Genomic DNA, 15,568 nt, shown 5'->3' with positions numbered 1-15,568 from the left:
ATTGCGTTTTCACTTCCTGACCTCCACTTGAATTTTGCGCGTCATAGAAGTCACGTGACTGAAACCAAGCTATTCACATGTAGCCTTTCATACGTGATGGTTTCTTCATTCTCGAACTATTGTGGAGCAGAACTATAAAGTTGCAGGATTAGTCTCAAGTACCTCAATACAAATATAGTATGTCTGCACTTTAAGTGCTCATTTCATCATTCATTCATGTATTTTATATTCTACTAAAACTGAATCAAACCATAAACAAGGTGGCCTGTTGGGATTACTATATATATTATAATGTTCTTATCCGGACGTAAGAACCGCAGACTTAACACGAAGATAAACTCCACTCAAAATGAAGAAAAAGAGTTGTCGTCGTAGTTGGGAAACTTTACTGGTAACTCCTTCACCATGACATGGAGTGAAAACTGCAACAATAAATACAGAATGCAAAACGATCTTAGTCTTGTGTTGTCTATTTGTAAATGTATACAATATAACATTACGTTTTTCTTAATTTCTTAAACATCTTTCCATCAAATAAGCATTGATATGGGAACTTCTACATGTTAACAATGAAATGTAATCACTTACGACATTGATTGATCGGTCTTTTCATGCAGATGCAAATGGATCCTAACAGTGCCTAAACATGTGGCTTCCTTGAGTTTCTACCATTTTCCAGCGCCATATAGACTGAGAGTTACGTCATCTCCGTTCACTCCAATGGACCACTTTTTTACAGCAATGTCGGATCGTGGAGCCTCTCAATCGTTCCCCGGAAGTTAGCGCCAAGGCTAGCAGAGCTGTAGAGTTGCAGCATAATAGACCGTTCGTGACGGACTTTTAAAGGTAAGAAGAAGTTTAAAGATTTATATTGCAGATATTATCAGTACATCTGATTCAAATTAACATGTGTATTAAAGGATGTCAGTGGATTATCCCTAAATTAGTAGATTTAGGGAACGTTTACAGATAACAGGTAAAGCTAGGATACTAGCTTAATCTGTTATCTGTAAACGTGTATTCAACCACTATGGTATAGTGTATGGTACTATGGCATAGTACCATACACTATACCATAGTGGTTGAATACACAGTATTAGGAAACACTTTATACTTACTGGACATGTTATACTCATTACATACTGTATATAAAATATGACCAAGAATGTGAGACAACTTTATAGAAATTCATATCACATCTGTTACTGATGCCATTTGTCATACTTTGTTCAACTCACAAACAATAAAGTTCCATAACATCAGTTGGGAACAAAGACCACACCTTATCTCCCCAAGGCAATTTCCCATCCAATAGGTGTGCTATATAGGTGTGTATAACCCTTTCTCCTGTCTGTTACTCCCTCTTTCAGCACAAGAACCAGAGGGGGATTCAATGGAGCCTGAATACCTGCACTGAGACCCTCACCCTGCACCCTGAGTCTCAACTCTCAGTGTTTTTCAAGCCTTTCCCTGTTTTTTTGTATTAAACAAAACATTAAGCTTTCCCAATGGTGTGGTTTTCGTTTTGTGAAAAAGTGCAAATGCAGTGTTTGTATATAATAACCTCACATATTTTTTTGCTGTTGGTCGTGAAATTGCTCCTGCTGACTTGAGCCAGCCATTTTTTCCTCCGCTCTGTGTCAGTGGGGAAGCCGTACATTCATACTCCTTTCTCAGAGCGATTTGAGCATCCCCAGGCAGCACAACAAACCATGGTGGCGACTAGGAGGCAGCACAGCAAACCAGGACAACACGGAGGAAAAGGCACAGACAAACTGCATGATATGCTATTCAATGTTTATTGAATTCCATGTATTTGCAATGGATGTTCCTAAAATAACACATTTAACATCATCATCATCATGCTGCTGCTGCTGCTGCTGCTAGTCCTTTGATAGTCACCTGTCGGTCTCCTGTCCTTAAAGCCATAAAGATGACATTAGTCATTTAGATAACTTGTGTCCTCAATTACCATGGGATTACTGAAACTACCATGAATTTAAGAAAATGATAGAAATGAATCTAATCTGAATTTTGAAGCATTCCTTTAGATCCCCTCCCTCTAAATATATCAATAAACATTAGAAAATGATGCTCCTGACAACCATACAAGTTTAAGAAGATAATATTGGTTTTAAAGAATTCAAAGCTATAAATAAACAGCAACAGGCTCTTTAACCAAGGCACTGTTAGCCTAACATGTAAACTAGTTGTTCACACTAATCCTAATATTATCAGTAGCGTGGCGTGGGGAAAAAATTAGGGGAAGCCAATAACACGTCCTTTCTTTTGGGGTGGGGGGGTGTGGTGGTCAATGTAATAACGTAACCAGATGAGTGATTACAGCACCCGGTATCATTTTACACACATTTGTATCATACAGATGCAAGACTTACACACGCCTGTGACCGACGGGTCCGCACCATAGACCGCACGCACTCTCCAGCCGAAACTCTAATAAGCATTCATTCACAAACTAAATCAGGAGACCTTTAACGTTTTACGTCCGATTAGCGCCTTTTTCCCTCGCTGTACACAGCTCCAGTTTGGGCTTTGGCCTGTCATCAGATTGTATTTGTTGTTGCTGCTGCAGCGGAAGTTTAGTACAATTATTTTTGATTAAATACTCCAAATCTCAACCCTCCATAATTGCACTTGCTTCAGTTGTTTGCTACTTTCTAACGGCGGTGAGAGTGGTGCAGTGACGCTATCTATCTTCTATCGATTAGATTTATGATTCGAAAATTATAAAAGTAGGGTAGACATGTGGATATTATCCGACTGAACAAAACATGCATTTATCTAACAGGTTTGTTTTCCACTGACCTTATTTCAAGCTATTTTTCCAAAATCCTATGGAGAAATCCCATAGCTTTTTTTGTCGATTTGTCATATAAATCCATGAGGGAAACCGGGCGCAGCTTACTTCCGGGTTTTATGACGCGTCACTGCGCCACTAAATTGATGTGATTTGATTGGATTGTGAGGCAAGGGAAGCCGGCCGCCGCTGGCTTCCCTTGGCATGGCCCTGACCAATCACAGGTTGGCAGGGGCATGACGTGAACCTCATCTGATTGGTCAATCCCTCCATTTTTTTTCACCAAGGGAAGCAAATTTCGGCTGGCCTCCTCTCGCAACTGAGAGTGCAATCTACTGTTTCACCATAACATCTAGAGGGGCGCTGTTTCACTCTTTCTAAAATACTCAATGAGAATGGGGGAGATACGGGCCGGCAGCAACACACAACAAAGAATTTCCGAAACCAAACAAAGTGTTTTTATTTATTTATTAAAATTATAACTACAATCCGAAAAAACAGGGGAAGCCTGGCTTCCCTTGGCCTCCAGGAGAAAACGCCACTGAATATTATCACTTAATATTAGCAAATTCTATTTTATTTTTTAAAACATATTGATGTAAATACATACACATATCGATTTGTTGTATAAATATTGCAAATCAAAACCTTTATTCACTAATAATTACCAGAAATCGTAGTTCTATCTCCTGTTATCAATGCATTCACATTGCCCGCCATGAACTTCCGGAGAACGATCCTCGTCTACATGAACCACGTGACAATAACCGTTTTTGGACTTCCGCTGTCGTAACTCTTCTATCTATATGGCGCTGCCATTTTCTAACAGCATGACAGGAAGTGATGCAATATTGACAGGAAGTGATACATTCAAATAACTTTATGGACAGTGTCAAATAAACAAACGTTACAAGCCACCTGAAAGGTGCTGCAAAGCAGTATTTTAACCTTACAAATTATATGAAGTGTTTTTGAAAACACCACATATATATATATATATATATATATATATATATATATATAATATCTGCATTATTTTATCCCACTTTATGCTTTGCTCTTGCTGCGTGTTTTACAGATTTTATATCTTATTTCTTACTGATGTAAAGCACTTTGAACTGCAATCCCCTGTATGAAAGGTGCTATACAAATAAAGTTATTATTATTCAGATGGATGTTTCTGACCCTCTGTTCATTCTCCCATTATCCTCCTCAATCTGCCTAGAAGTATTTTAATGTTGTAGCTGTTACTATAACCAATACTAATGCTAGGGCTGCAACTGACAGTTTTGTAGGCACATTGTTATCATTTCTTATCGTGGGATTAAAAGAATAAACACAAATATCACGATAGGCAATGCAAAACTTTATTTCGTACCTTCATACACACAACACAACATTAGAATGAGCTTTTATCAACGCCTACATGATGTTAACCTGTCAACATGACAGGAAAATCGGTTCTTCTTCTCTGTCTTCGGTTGTTGCCTCTTTTGAATTACGAATAAACACTACCGCCGCCTGCTGGTAAGGAGAGTTATTGCCACTCACGCACTGAAGTCTTTGCGGTGCATGGGCGCGGGAAGGGGGGTGCTGAGGGCGCTGCGGAGCTCCCCTGTCTGAATTATTATTTGACGGTTATTGCTGCTCCCGCTGTGCATAATCTGTGTAATATGTAGCCAATAAATTCCACATTGTTGGTAAAATAATATTTTGGCCTGCCCCGAATGTTTTTTCTGTAGCCCCGGACAATTCTACCTCAATAATATAATACATTAACCGTGCTTTACGTGAACCTCATCAAGACACTAGAAAGGACGGCAGGACTGTAATTTCCCGTGTTCAGTGAATGCAACAGAGGCAAGACACCAGACCAATCAGAGAGTTGCATGGAAATAAAAGTGTGCTTGTGTCATTCAAGCTCGCGGCTCTGTGTGTGTGCGGAAATAGCGCATTTAGTGTGTGTGAGAGAGGGGGAGAGAGAGAGGGACCGGTGCCAGCAGCAGGGACCGTGTTGTTAGCATCTGGTTAGCTAGCTGCACTAACGGACATACGGAGCTGTTTGTTCCACAACAAGCTGGAGGAGAGCTCTCCTCTCAGACTGAGGGGCTCAGGTGAGCTAAAGGACTCTCTGAGTGTTTAGATAGTTAACTTTAGTCTAAGTTATCTCAGTGGGTCTCAAACGGTTTGGTCAAAAATTATTCAAAAGATTATTTCCGTGGCACACCTTCATATGATCATTATAGTTATAAAAAAAATAAGAGAATAAAGGAAAAACAGTTATGAAATACTATATGGCAGTAAAACAAGAATACAGTTTGAAAGGGGAGTGATTTGTAAAATATCCATAAAGAAAAAGAACTTCTGCTTACAGTTGTGTTTCATCTGGGTGTTGAGAGATGTATCCATAGATCTCTTAATGTTGCTCTCAAAGTGCACCAGCTTGATGCTTTTAACTTCAATATTTAAAAAAAATCTTCCCGGGGGAGCATCCCCCCGGACCCTAGAGAAGGTGAGGTCCACTCCCCACTCGTAAAAAATAGCACTTTACCCCTGCCTATATGCCGTGAGCTGATTATCGAGCCTTCATTGTAACAGTCGCGGGTTTACTGTGTGTTTGCGTGTGGGGAGTTTTTTTGTGCGTGCTCTATAGTGCCCGTAATAGTGTTCACTGGAGTCCAGCACCTCAGCACCCCCACTCAAAATACCTTCCCGCGCCTCTGTTGCGGTGTGTTCCCGTGCGACTCATGGCCAAGACGCAGGAGAACACGGCGACGCAACAGCCGGCGTCGGCGAGTCCTCTGGTGACTGCTTGGTGTGTTAGGGCCTTTAGTGTATGTGTGGCACGAGCGATCGAGAAAGCGCGCGCACCGGTTACATGTATTGTTGTTAGCATTTGGTGCTAGCTAGCTGCGCTAACGGATATAAGGAGCTGTTTCAACAACAAGGTGGAGGAGAGTCCTCTGCTGTCAGACTGAGAGGCTGATAACTACAGCTCAGGTGAGGTAAATTACTCTCTGAGTGTTTAGATAGTTAAATTAGTCTAAGTTCTCTGTGGGTCTCAAACGGTTCTGTCACCATTTATGTAAATACATATTTCCATTTGAGGGGGTAGTGATTAGTAAAATATGCATGAATAATAAAAATAAAATGTTAACTAGGTGAAAAAAGGTAAGATAAACTTGTTGAGAGCTAAAACGAGTCTTTGCTGCTGCCTCAAAGAGGAGCAGGGGGGAGAGGGGGGAGACGGGTGAGGCTGGTTCAGGAGCCCAGACACACTCACAACTATAAATGAACCAGAAACAAATAAATAAACAAGTTTCAATGTTTTTTCATATTGGATGTGGTATGTTATTGGTTATGGCCATGTACTTATGATTTTAGGATTATTTAAATGTGTGCAGTTCTGTTTCATATGGGTGTAGACTCTTTATTTCCCCCTCAAAATGCACCAGATTGATGCATTTAAGTCCAACATTTAAAAAAAATCTTACCGGGGGAATATGCCCCCGGACCCCCCTATTGGATTTGAGGTCCACCTACACTTAAAATATGCTCACATGGATAGGTTCCTAAAGAGATTTGCCCATTTTTTAAAATGGTAACTCATCTCCATATGTTTATTTTTGGGTAGTAGATTTAAACTAGAGGGCTATCACTATGGGCAGCAACTCTGTAAATATTGACAAATAAATCCAGCAAAATGGCACAAAAAACTAGTAGTGGCCTGGCTGGGTGTATAATTCCCGGCCTGACTTATTGTCCCAGTCCGGCCCTGATTGACGAATGACAACAAATATGCCCAGCGTACCTATGATGCGCCGCAGCGATAGACTAGAGCAGAAAAGACATCACATAACGTTAGCATTTCGAAAATGTTAGCGTGGCTTAATAATAGTGCGAAAAGACAGCGGTTGTCGCCGGACAAGATTCCCTCTCTCCTTTCCTGCTGAAAGATGGTGAGTGTACTCAGGGACGAGGAGTCATTTAACCAGCCACCAGTAGGAGTCAGGCTTTACTTTCTTTTATATCCATAAAGAAAAAGTTAATCTGTTTACAGTTCTGTTTCATTATGAATGTTGAGAGGTATCCATATATCTCTTCATTTTGCTCTCAAAGTGCACCAGATTGATGCATCTAACTTCAATATTTAAAAACAAATCTTCCCGGGGGAGCATGCCCCTGGACCCCCCTAGGGTGTCAGGTCCACTCCCCACTTATAAAAATAGCACTTTACCACTGCACCCCCTCTAATCTCAGATGCACCCTGAGTCATTTTGTTTAAGTACAGTGAGCCTTTCTAAAATATACAGTAAAGAGACAAACCCACCAGCATTATAGGACATACTATGACTTTGAGCCAAATACTTTCTTTTGGGCTGTATAAATAAATTGACTTGAAACAGTTGCTGATTTAGAGTACTGGCACCGTTTTTATTCCAATTCAAGCACTGGGTAGGTTTATTAAATACTGAAATAAAAAACACATGTATATCTGGTCTCGTCACTTTTGGTCCAGTGATCCACAATTGTGACATAAGTGGTGGCTTTTTGTGTCCACTTAAGATGAGTAACCGCCGGGGATTGTAGACTAACGTTAAGGCGCAGAGCGCTGGTGGGCAGAAACATAGTTCTAATCACAGTGAATACAGCGCAATACAGCAGTTGGCATTAAGAGCTACAGTATAATGCCACAAAGATCGATTAAAAAATAACTTGTAAAGATATGGGGGTTTCGACCGACAGTCTAAGGGAGTTTTTAATTCCGGGTTCTACTATGGTTAAAGGTGATAAAGTGAGTCATTACATAAATAACCATCAGCTCTCGGACAACGTTAGCTAGCTTACTTGACTTAATAATAATAATAATAATAATAATAATAATAATATTATTTTATTTATAAATGTGTCTTTCAAGGTACACAAAACAAAAAACAAAATAGAAAAAAAAACACACAATATAATCAATAAAACAGAGGACGTGTGATGTGATCGCATATGCCAGTGTGAAGATATGTTTTGAGACGTGATTTTGAAAAGCAGAGTTTCCACTGTAACTGTTCACAGCCATGCCAACTGGCCCCTCCAAGACAACAATTATATATATATATACAACACAGTCTCGCTCTCTGATAGTCCAATAGCGACGCTTGGTCAGGGTCCCGTGGCATGCAGTTGTGACGCGCCGAGGCTCCTTCAGCTTCATAAACGGACGCAAAGAGCTTTCAACTGATTGCAATGTATTCCCATCGGCGGCGGTCTTTGACGCTCAGGGAAGCACCGCATCGGTCCATGTCGGCGGCACTTAAAGGCAATGTGAGCGTCCATTCCCATTGGATAACGGAACATTCTACACCCGGAAGTAAGTATTCTCCTTACTGTCGATTGATTTTACAGTGATATCTGCACTACTCATCAACTCAAAAACACCAGATTATCCTTGTTAATTACACAACATTGATTGGTTTAAATTGTGTATAATGCTTTTGTAGCCCCCCAGAACTACACATGTGTGTTTCGCAATATGTTCTGTGGCGCGTCTCTACTGGGAATTGTAGTTTTAAAAGACCCTTTCGTATTTACAATAATTAGAAGTTGCCAGTATTAAACTGTGTTCATCCCTGGAGGTTTAGGGGATGGGAAGCACATTGGTGTTATCACATTTTTAAAATATCTATAAATGGGTGAAAATTGCTTGTGTCCATAATGGGCAGCATTACCATGACAGCTCAGGTCAGAACAGTTTTATTTAACAGCTGGTCTTATTCTTAGTTCACAAGTCTTTAATATCCAAACAGTCTCAGGTAACAACAGCAGAACAGGGGTGGGGATTTTTTCGAAATTGCTTTGATCAGTTTAACAGAACAAGTGTTGTTGGCCTACAGGTAATTAACTGGCTTGGTTATGCACGGTACACTAAAAAGAGGGAGTCTGTGATTTGATAAATAAATCTGTGAAACAGTAGTCAGTTACTCCTCTAGCATCTAATTTATACACCCTACTACACCACCAGATTGCTCCATGGTTAGGGTGATAATCTCGTGTTTGCTTCTTTTTTTTTTTTTTTATTTTGATTTGATTTTGATATACTTTATTAATCCCTGTGGGGAAATTGTTTTTCTGCATTTGACCCATCCTAGTGTTAGGAGCAGTGGGCTGCCATTATGTACGGCGTCCGGGGAGCAGTGTAGGGAACGGTGCCTTGCTCAGGGACACCTCGGTAGCACTTGGTCTTGCTGGGACTTGAACTGTTGACCTTCCAGTTGCCAAGCCAAGTCCCTATCGACTTTGCCACCACCGCCCTGTGCTTGTGTACTACGTTCCGTCACCAGCGACGTCAGCATGTTTGCTTTGCATGATTATATCTGCAGCCTTTGACAACTGTTAAACCTCTGATGGAGGTAGAGACATGGGGCTGAGATACTGCTGCCTGAGATGAAAGGGACAGGTGTAGCTGGTGTTCTGAAACAACAGGCAGTGAGTTATAGAGTGGACAGGGAGGGAGGACAGATAGTAGTAGGCTGACCCGAAAGTTTAAAGCTATGGGATATTTCCACTGGAAACACATTCATGATACTCACACATTATGTTGAGCAGAATAACATATAAACATGTTAACACCACTTAATGTTTTTCAAGCGTAGATGCAGTCTCCAGAAGTAAAAAGCGAATGTTACACTCTAAACCACATCATGGTCACATGACTTCACTTAACCACTAAGCTAAACTAGAATTGGAGGATGAAGCCCTCTTTAATGGTCACACGTGTTCATGCACACAGCACACACAGTGAAATGTAACCTCTGCATTTAACCCATCCTAGTACTAGGAGCATTGGGCAGCTATTGTACAGCGCCTGGGGAGCAATGGGGAGTGGGGGCGAGGAGGGGTGTCCAAGACCCAGGAGGTGAACTGGGACCTCTCCAAGTAGCAGTCCACACTCCATATTTAGGTCTGTTCAGGGACTTGAACCGGCGACCATACGGCTCCCATTCCAAGCCCCTACAGACTGAGCCACTGCCGGACCAAGGTATGGAAAACTTGTTGGGCGTGATGAAGTTTATCAGTCTCATTTATAGACTTGATAGCTTCAGACATTTACCAGTGGGGTATTTATTGTTGTAGAACATTAGGTTAAAATCTCTTCAGCTTGTGTTAAACACAGACCTTAGGCATATCATCAAAAACACAACCATAAGTGGTAAAATGCCAACTTTTTTCAAGGTTTAAAGACTCATTCCTTAACCACTTTTTTGTGAAAAAAAACAAATCTTTTAAAAACGGGTACAACGAGCGGATACAGACTTGCTGTCGACATGACGTCAAATCGGCGGCGGACCAACAGAAAGTTGCTGTCAGAAACATTTTGGACGTAATCTCGTCTTTGTTTACATTAGCAAGCCTCGCTAACACTCAGAGCTAACCTGTACTGGAGAGCACATGTGTTTAAAAAGCAGGAAATAAAAAAAGGAACTCACCTTGTGATAAACCCGCAAGAGAAAAAGCATTTGAGCTCCATACTGTTTCAGAGATAATGTGGTTTAGAACAGGATGGCGTTTTATCACAGCAGAATTTAACTTTATCTCTGGTAGAATTCTGATCAGGCATTAGCTCCGCCTCCTCTTATTTATTTTTTTCAGGCTAAGGACCAAAATCCGTGTTTCTCTAACAGGGCTGCAAAAGAGGGGTATGAGCAGTATGAGGGATGGCTACAATGGGTGAACTGTTTGGTATTTTAAGCAAAAAACATCACAGACATGTTTTGTATAGGTATGGCCCTACAATATATGTTTCCAATATAGCACAATAGGTCCACTTTAACTAACATTCATTGCCACAATGTGTGACACAATTTCTAGTTTTCAATCATCACTGAATCATATCTGAAAACAGACATATAATTGTATGTTTTTAAACTGGGATAAATTGTGAATAAACATTGAAAACCCCTGAAGAACATGTTAACATGTTTCCAAGTTAAAACAATGCTCATCTTTTTGAGAAAAGACTCCATCCATATCCCAAAGTGACCACTTTTTACAGCGAGTTAATTGTAAAAGTGTACTTTGAAGGTTAGCCAAGCTGCTCTGCTGCTTCTGATTCTTGTCTAAATGAAGTGGATATCTGACAAAGGGGCAGAATCCCCTCTCTGTGCTGACAGGGGTCCTTGTTGAGCAGCAGAGGGACAATAGAGGGAATTGAAGTTGAAATTGCATGTCATGTAGTTATAACAATATATTGTTATGTTAATACTACATAAAGCACTATGCTAGAGAAAATTATTGTCAAGCACTGAATTAAAATAAAAAATAAAGAAAGTGAAAGTGAAAAGGAACAATCTTCAAGAAGTGATTTATGGAGCAAATCATTTTCCTCTGGTCTGAAGGTAGTTTATCCTGTTTCTACATTTAAATAAAAACTCAAACTTGTTTATCACCACTTTAAGTGATCTGCATCACAATGTTCAAATAAATCTAAAAAAGATTCACTTATACCGCAAACATGAATTTATCACACTGTATCGATAATCCTGTGTGCTGCTGCTGCCCCCTCTGAATGTGGGACCACGGGGGTCTCAGACAGCCAGGACCCTATGTTCCACCCCGCTGCACAGAGCTCCACCTGATGGTCTCGTGGTCATCTCAGCATCAGCGATGCACTCCATCCTTAATGATTCACAAACCTCCCACAACAACGGTGAGACCCCCCCCCCCCCCCCGCCTGCAGGTCCACTGCTTGAAGAGTGGAACAAGATCACATGTTCTAATACATTTCAGCTTTACATCTGACATCAAAATGGTGCATTAACTCACAACTAAATATTCACTTTCTCTAATGTGAAATATAAGAGGACATTTTGAAACCCCTCCTATTACTCTTTATTTTTTACTTTTTTTACTTTAGATTTTGTATGTATATATTAATTCCCTGTCGGTGAATATTAATTTCACCGAGTGGTTTATCTTATGGTTAATTTTTGTTGTATTTGTTTGTTTTTTTTGCACTACAAATGTCAGCTTTGTTCACATCATGTGGTTACCTTCTTGTATTCCATGGAACCATGTGATAACATTTTTTTGTTTGTCTTGAATTAAATGTTTTCATATGTTCTGTTTGTCTTGTGTGCCACTTGTCAAAGCACTGAGCTACATCCTGTGTATGAAAAGTGCTACACAAATAAAAGCTTATTATTGATACTGAGGCCGCACCTTTAACCTAGTCCCAGGGCACAGGCTGTGGATATTGAAAACATAGATTGGTTTAATTGAATTTCCAGTGTCCTCCAGTCCGAGTCACCAGAGGAGAGATAATTCCCTTATCCACATCAATGCAGCCCCTCTGCTGGGCTCAGTGAAAGGGTCTGTGGACCTGCTGTTTGCTGGCAGGATCTGCCACAACCACTTACACAAGCCTTGTTAAATACCCGCCATTTCCTGACTCTGCTCAACCCACACTGACGGTGAGCTCAGTTACAGTTTTTCTCAATCGCTAAACCCACTTTTTAGAATCTAAATTCATTTCTTCAAAACAAGAGCATAGCCATCTAAACAGAAACACACTTGCCATAACTCTGAATATCTTTTGCAAAATGCACTTACATGACCAAAACTGAAAATACTGGTCACAAAAAAGAATAAGTCGATCGAAACAGAACAAATTGTCCTCTAATGAGACACATGTGTTTTCATAACTGAAACTCCGGTCACCATAATAACCCATTCTACCATAACAATATACATTTCTTGCAAAGTGCTCTAAGGCACTCAAAACTAAAAATACCCCTTCCAAAACCAGATACCTTCTCCAAAAACAAACATTTGTCAGCTCATGAGAAGACTATTTGAACAGTCATTACTAAGTGGCACACTAAATACTGACTACAATCATCAATACACAAACCTCAAGCTATCGATATTGGAAACTGAACGGAAAACTGACAAGTTGGGAGAAACAAACTTACATATAGGAAAAACAGAGTCTTACTGTAACTATGCCATTGTTTTTATTGTCTCATTTTCAGAAGAGCACCGTAACAGAAACAAAAGACGAATAGCAATACACTGGAAAAAAATAACATGGGTAAATGATGTAAATCAGCAGTAAAGCAGAGAATGAGATCTATATAACTTTACTGATCTGCTCTTTGGCGTCTGTCTGGCCACATAGCCTCATCTACGTCACAGCGTATGTCTTCCCTTGCAAGGCAGCGTGGGAAATATCTCCTTGCGTGTCGACACCACCCTTGACAGGATTCCGCAGAGATGTCCCGACAGCCAGCATTCATTGCGTCCAAAAGGGGCATTCTGTCATGAGGATGATGGTCATAAACCTTCCATCTCCAGGCAGAGAAGAACTCCTCAATGGGGTTTAGAAATGGGGAGTATGGAGGGAGGAACTCCATGGCCATGTGTGGATGAGCCTCAAACCATGCCCTCACGTCACGAGAGTGGTGGAATGCCACATTGTCCCATATGACCACATGAACCGACCTCACTTGATCCCTCTCTTCTGGTGGCACAAGTCCGTCATACAGGACATCCAGGAAGGCAAGGACACGTTGCGTGTTATATGCTCCCATTAAAGGGATGTGAGCAATGACGCCTTGTGTCGAGATAGCCGCACACAATGTTATGTTTCCTCCCCTTTGGCCTGGAACAAAGACTGTCGCTCTTTGCCCAATAAGGTTCCTCCCACGTCTCCTCACTTTGGAGAGGTTGAAGCCTGCTTCATCCACATATACAAAAACATGTGGTAATGCATTGCCTTCCAGCTCCATCATTCGCTAAAGAAAATGAAACAAACAGAGGACCGTTTTACATTACTGTAAGCAGTCAGACATACTAAAAATATAGGCAAGCCATCAGTGTGATTGAGGTCCTTACCTGTACATACCGGTGCCTTAACTCCTTCACACGGTCAGAGTTGCGTTCAAAAGGAACCTTATAGATCTGTTTCATTCTGAGGTGTTGCCTCTTTAACACCCGGTCAATGGTTGCAACACTTATAGACTGAATGTTACTGAAGACATCCTGGTCTGCAATTATTCTGGCCTGAATCTCCCTTAAGCGGATTTCATTGTTGGCCACAACCATATCAACAATGGCAGACTCTTGTTCTGGAGTAAAGGCCTTTCGTCTGCCACCAGAGCGGGGTGCTCTTTCAGTTCTATCAATAAATATTTGAGAATGTTATGTACTGTAATATAAAAACAGTGATCGAAACCTACATCAAAATAGAAATGCATGAAGTGCTGTAAAAAAGGGTTACAGTAGCTTACCTATTTTCGTGCCTGAAGATCCTAATAATGGATGCCACTGTTGATCTCGGTATATTGGGCTGAACCCTTTGGCCAGCCTCACTGAGGGACATGCCATGGTTTATGACGTGGTCCACAATAGTTGCACGGGTGTTGTCCGAAACTACTGTTCGCATTGGTCCCCTTTCAACTCTTCCACCACGCATACGTACAGCCCTCCCTCTTCCTCTCTGAACATGAGGGTTCCCTCTTCCTCTCTGAACATCAGCTCTCCCTCTTCCTCTCTGAACATCAGCTCTCCCTCTTCCTCTCTGAACATCAGCCCTCCCTCTTCCTCGCTGAACAACAGGGTTCCTTCTTCCTCTCAGAGCTCCTCTACCTACTCGATCAGCCATTTTGTTTACACAAACATCTTACTGAAGTGAGGGAGGTCTTTTATAGGATTCTCACTAATTACAATTACTATAGGAAATTCATTGATGTCAGCTGTGAGCAATTCATTTACATGGAAGTGAAGTACTCAATTCACCCCAATACAAAAAAAAACATTTCTCAATGTGCAAAAAGGAAAAGACCACAATTACTGACTGTAAAAATGTTGTATCAGCTATAGCTAATCCTCCCCATATGAACATCTCAAAGACCTATGCAAGTCATATCAACACTATTATAGCTTTACCGGCACCATTTAAAAAAATATTTTAAGTACAGTCATGCAAATTCTATCATGTAAATGTTTTCAATGTAACATCATTACTGTAAGGTATACAGTACATTCCATGGAGTTACCTTTTTCAATGGGGTGATTGACTGATAACAAGTGTTAATATTTTGCACATCAAGTGTCAATTAGTGTAGCTATGGTCTAAGTTTATGAGGAAGTGTTATCCACTGTGAGAAGATTATTTGTTGTTTTGTAGACATGAGTTACACAACAGATTTTTGATCTTTGTGTAGAGAATTGTAACTTCAGTTAGAGAATTGTGTGATCTGTTTTGCAAAACACTGCTTAGCATCTGCATTTTGTGTGATATCAATGAGAAATGGTATACTGTTGTAGAGAAATGGTTTTCTGTTTCGATGGCTGTGCTGTTGGTTTGATGAAAGGAATTTTGATTCTAAATAGTGGGTTTAGCGATTGAGAAAAACTGTAAAGGAACCAAACAGAACGACCCGGATCATTGTCCGGCTGCATTTGGTGTCATTAGAACGGCTTAAGCTGGTTGAAGTAATTCCTGAGATGCTGTACTGCTGGTGAATGTGCCTCTCCTGCCACGGGCTGGGGGGTGGGGGTGGGGGGTGAGGAGGGCCGAGCACTGCCCCCCCACCCCCAGCGGTAACCACATAGCTGTGTTAACCAGCTGCTCCTTCTTTCATCCTGCCCGCTCACCCGATTTTCCACCCAGGTTGAAGCCAACACACACACACACACACGCACACACTCACAAACACACACACGCACGCACGCAGTATAGGCGTTCTGTGATATAAA

At 41.0% G+C, this 15,568-nt stretch overlaps 1 long non-coding RNA gene across 1 annotated transcript; it reads left to right on the top strand.

Moving 5' to 3' along the window:
- Positions 1-161: 161 nt before the first annotated feature.
- LOC307028609 lies at positions 162-1,504 on the top strand. The gene is made up of 2 exons (XR_013805049.1): positions 162-846; positions 1,371-1,504. It is a non-coding gene; the product is annotated as an uncharacterized lncRNA (long non-coding RNA).
- Positions 1,505-15,568: the final 14,064 nt, after the last annotated feature.

Source organism: Notothenia rossii (genome assembly GCF_949606895.1).
Source record: "Notothenia rossii genome assembly, chromosome: 2".
In the NCBI taxonomy this organism is placed as follows: domain Eukaryota; kingdom Metazoa; phylum Chordata; class Actinopteri; order Perciformes; family Nototheniidae; genus Notothenia; species Notothenia rossii.
The sequence above is the reverse complement of the archived record's forward strand: the minus strand, read 5'-3'. Positions and strand labels throughout refer to the sequence as shown.